A 5,157-nucleotide genomic window follows, 5' to 3' on the forward strand; every position below is an offset into this window, starting at 1 on the left:
CTTTTTTCTAGAAAGCTGAAGAAAGGAAACTAAGCCGCACATAGTTGTGGCTATCCAGCAGCAATCCACGTTCTACGGGAGGAAAACCTGCTCTGGGTACTCTTGCCTCCTTCTCCAGGCCTCCTGGCAGCCGCAGACCAAGTATGAAACCCAAGATCAGTCACCTGAAACCCTTGCCATGGGCTTAGGCTCCTGTGGAAAAGGAGGCCTATTAAACGTTTTTATGGCAGCAGTTATGGAGTAGGGCAGAGAGAAGTCAAGTCTTGGCTGGAGTAGTTGAGTCTCTGTCAAGGGGAAGTGTCCTGAACTAGGGATGTAGCTCAGCGGCAGAGTGATCGCTTAGCATGCACGAGCCCCCAGTGCAATCCCCATCACCGTGGGCAGGAGACTGGGAGACAATTAGGAGGCGTTCCGCCCACAGGCTACAGTGCTTATAGTACCATCTTCAGAGCCTTGTGGAACCGTCTTCGTTCTCACCTTTATTCCAAGCATCGTCTGCCAGATTTTCTGGAGTCTGCAATGTCTAGTTAATTCTCCCTTTGCCTTAATGAAGCCAGAATCTATTTCTGTACTTTAACAACAAATATAATATTGGCCAACAGAAAAAAAGAGAAGTCAGAAAAGAAAGAGAGGAAAGAATGTGAGGGAGGGAGAGACGAAAGGAGGGGCAGGAGGAAGGGAGCAAACAATAGGAAAAGAAATAAAGGCGTCTTCTGCTTGACAGGCAGTGCCAGGCACACGCTCAGTGCATGGTAGGCATCCAAAGAAGTTAGACTACAGGAAAACCAATTTTCATCATTTATCGTTTTGGTTGCTTTGCCTTGGTTTCAATTTGTTTGTTTGGTTGGTTGGTTTTGTTTTGTTTTTCTGAGGAGGGCTCTCACTCTGTCTTCCTGACTGGCTTCAAACTCTCACTGACCTTCACCTTAGCTTCTGGGGGGATTAAAAATGTGAACCACCATGTCCAGCCCAAAGTCCCCTTTTCAATAAAGCACAGGATGCTTGCTTGGTAGTCTCCTTATCTGACTTCTACAGCAACCTCAGCAGCTCTTTCAGGGTCAACCAAACCTAAATTAACAGCTCATAGTGTTTGGCCCATTAACCATCAGGAACTACATGGGAGCTCCAGAAAAAGCAATTACCTGCTCCCCAACCCCCAGATCCACTATCTGCATTTTATCAAGGACCCTGCAGGATCCTGAGCACAACCCAGAGCGAGATGTCAGTGAGACACAGGCCATCTCACCCTCTCAAACCTCACAATTCCATCCACACAATGAAGAAAAGAAATCCAACAAGCCTGTGGTAGGAACCTTCGAAAATTACTGATATGTCACCATTTCGACCTACAGAAATAGCTTTTCCATATGATTCCAACTAGTTTTTGTTGTAGTTTATTTTTACTTTTTTAACCATTACGTACAATTGTCCATAGCTGGAATGAAGGTGAAGTGAGTAAATATGTCCCCAGCCTAACTCCTAGTTTGTTTGTTTGCTTTCAAGTTCTACACGCTCAAAATTCTGAAAGTAACCATTAGTATTTCTTGGTAGAAAGGGACAAAGTCAATGAGTGAATGATTCCATTCAATTCTACATTGTTTTCTTTGAGTCTTGCTTGTACAGTTTATTATACAAGATACTGAAAATTCTGAGTTCCCAGACTGGAGTCTTTGATGGAGAATGAATGAAGTCGGCCATGTATTCAGTCTTGCTACTAGCAGACAACATGAAAAGTCATTAGGTCCATTTTTTCCTCTCATTCATTCTCACAAAGCCTTAAGAGGGGATTTAGTTCTCTATGAAAATAAGACCAGCTGGTAAATGGTGAAATTAGACTTAGAATCCAGTCAAGGTTATCCAACCATTGTGGTCTACATCAACATATATATCAACCATTGTGGTCTACATCAACATATATATCAACCATTGTGGTCCAAATCAACACATATATACCAAGCATTCTCTATATCAACACTCTATCAGCACGGCATGGGAATCCCACAGAACTTACTGCTTCTTCTTTATTTTTTTTAACTGCTGCTCTCTTTTCTCACCCTATCCCCTCCTTACTTCTTCTGACATCAAACTCTAATTTGGTAAATGGGTGAACAACTGCTTCACACAGCATATGGCTTAGTTTGGAAAAGAAGGATGGCTTTTTATTTGGGTCAACTTGGTAGCATCTCCGGTGTGACGATAAAAAAATATTATGGATCTCTACTATCCAGTTTCAACTTGTCCTGGAATTTTCTAGTTCTTTATTCATCCTCTTGACAGTGGATTCCCAAGACAGAATTCCAAGTGTGTTACAATTATTTCTAGAGGCCAACAGACAGAATCTGCACTTCCGTGTCCTGCCACTGCATACCTACCCATCCTTCCTCTGGCCATTTCCAAGTGGATGCAGTTGTACATCCATTCATTTAATGGGAAAATACTGAGTGACTGCTATAGTCAGGAATTTTGCTAGGGCTGCCAACACTGCGCGGTAGCAGCAACTGCTGTATCCCCCCATGCTCCCATCCCCCGAGGTCTTTCTCTCCACTGCAGGGAGAACTGGTCCTGAGGACTCTTATCCTTTCAGTATTCACATCGCTTTGCCATAAGTTCTTCCTGTTCCATTTCCATTTTCTTTCCCAGTTTCCACCCCAGCCTCCCTCCTGTGATGATTCAGATTGGATCCAGGGCCTTGTGCATTTCAGGCAAGAGCTTTATCACTTGCTTACATCTCAGTATTTTATTTTGTTTTGCTGTGGTCTGATACAGGGTCTTATTAAGTTACCAGGCTAGCCTCAAACACACTCTGAGACACACACAGGCCTTGAGATTTTCTGATCCTCCTGCCTCAGCCTCCCAAGTGGCTGGGATAACAGGCGTGTACAAAGAGCCCAGGCTTCTTACCTCTTCTCTAATGGAGGGAAGAATCTCTGCACATAGATGAGGTAAGACAGATATATCCTGTAACTGATAGCCTAGTGGCAGCCCTCACGGTGACTCCCTCACTCCTCAGGCAGGTTGTCAAGCTTTATATGCCATCTTTCACGGTAGTAGCAGTACTATTATCTATTTTTTTAGCTCAGTAAGCCTCAGCCCCATGTCTAGCTAGCTTCCTGGCTGGCCACTTACTGTATGCCCTTACCTGCATGATTGGTGCTCATTCTGGTGACCCATCCTTTAGTATCCTTAGCTCTGGCTTCAAGAGACCCCAGTGAGGCCCAGATGGTGGTTGGGTTATAGAGTGTGCTTTCCTGTCATATTTGGGGGTCCTGGGTTTGATCATCAGCCCCCATGTCCTCCAGAGAGAGAGACCCCCCAATAAAGATCTAGGCCAAGATGACTACATTATCAGTCGTTTCTGCAGCTGCCTTCCCCAGATGTTGGGTGGAAGAGTTTTGCTGCCAAAATGACCTGGCAAGAGCCCCAACGATGCAGAGAATCCCAGGACCCAGAGGGAGAGTCTTACTGGAGCCTCAGTATAAGCCAGCACGTCAAGCTCCAGACTCCATGGAGCCCCCAGAGATTTCCTGAAAAGCTTCCTGACTCCTTTGTTTCTTGACAACTGAGAGAAGTAGGTAAACCACTGAAGATGTGTGATCCAACAACTATTAAGTAGGCATCCAGTAGGTCTCTGGGATCATGCACACTCCAATGAAGATAGAAGAGGACGTAAGACATCACTATGCACTTGAGGATTTACACGGCTTCTAAACTCATTAAACAATTAATAATTCTCCCCCACTAATATGGTAACTCCATTTAAATTCTTTTTATATGTGTATATGTTTCAGGATGCTTTTAAAGTAGTAGGTTTATGATTTTTTCCCCTTTGCTTTTGAGACAGGGTTTCTCACTAAGCTCATGAGCTCTGCTAGCGTTGTTGTCAGTGGATCCAAGAGATCTTCTTTCTACTTCTGAAGCACCTAGATTGCAAGTGTGCACTGCTACCACATTTTATGTGAGTCTGGAGGTCTAAACTCAGGTCCTCAAGCTTGAATGGCAAGCACTTTACCAACTGAGTCATTGCCTCTGCCTCTAAGTCTTGTATTTGTACTGTAACACCAGTCTAGAGTTAGGTTGAATTTATTTAGGATGGTACAATAAGGGGAAAAAAGCTTTAAAGAAAATTAGGAATTTGAGCTCAGTGTGAAAAAAAAGAGTAGAATCTGTATGAACAGAGAAGAGGAGGGAAGCTATTCTGAGTGAAAGAGATGTTAAGAAAAGCCATGAGTCATGGGAATGGATTGTCAAACCCAAATACTTGACTAGAACCATGGAGGACTACAGGATGGATGTGATAGTTAGATAGAAGGGTGGGTGGGAGGATGGGTAGAAAAATGGATAGCTGTATAGAGGGATAAATGGATGGATGGGCTTACGAATCGATGGGTAAATATGTGGATGGACAAATAGATGCATAAGTGGGTGGATGGGTGAATGACATCAATAAATATATTGTATGATAGTCACAAAACATTAATAAAAAGTGGTAAAGACTTTTCATTAGTGTGTTGATTTCATTTTGCAAAAACATTTTGCTTCCAGCATATCTGCTGCAATAATCTGAAGGCATTTTACCAGGAGGATTTATTTGCCTTTAAAGGTGAAGTTGTGTAGTCCTTATGATCAAAGGTTTGACTTGACCCTGACAGCTCAATTTTCCAGTAGTGTGGTTCGGCGGAACATGCTTCTTCTCCTCTCTGGGCTTTGGTTTCTTCAGCTGTATAATGTGAATAGCACCTTACAACATTCTCCAGAGGGTGGATGAATATGTGACTCTTAACTTGGTGCCTGTCACACAATAAATAGTAACTTTTTTTTTTTTTGGTTTTACCAGACAAGGTTTCTCTGTATTGTTTTGGAGGCTGTCGGACCAGCCCAGCCTTGAACTCACAGAGATCCGCCTGCCTCTGCCTCCCGAGTGCTGGGATTAAAGGCGTGCGCCACCACCACCCGGCAATAAATAGTAACTTTAAGAATGAGTACACACTGGAGTTGTGATGGGAGATGTTATTCTGTATACATTTCTTTTATTGGTTGATGAATAAAACATTGATTGGCCAGACAAGAAGATAGGTGGGGCTAGGAGAGGAGGTGGATTCTGGGAAAGGTAGGTAGAGTGAGCCCACTGGACAGAGTCACAATGCTGCCGGAGGAGTA

This window comes from Mesocricetus auratus, unplaced genomic scaffold, assembly GCF_017639785.1.
Source record: "Mesocricetus auratus isolate SY011 unplaced genomic scaffold, BCM_Maur_2.0 Super-Scaffold_100014, whole genome shotgun sequence".
Lineage (NCBI taxonomy): Eukaryota > Metazoa > Chordata > Mammalia > Rodentia > Cricetidae > Mesocricetus > Mesocricetus auratus.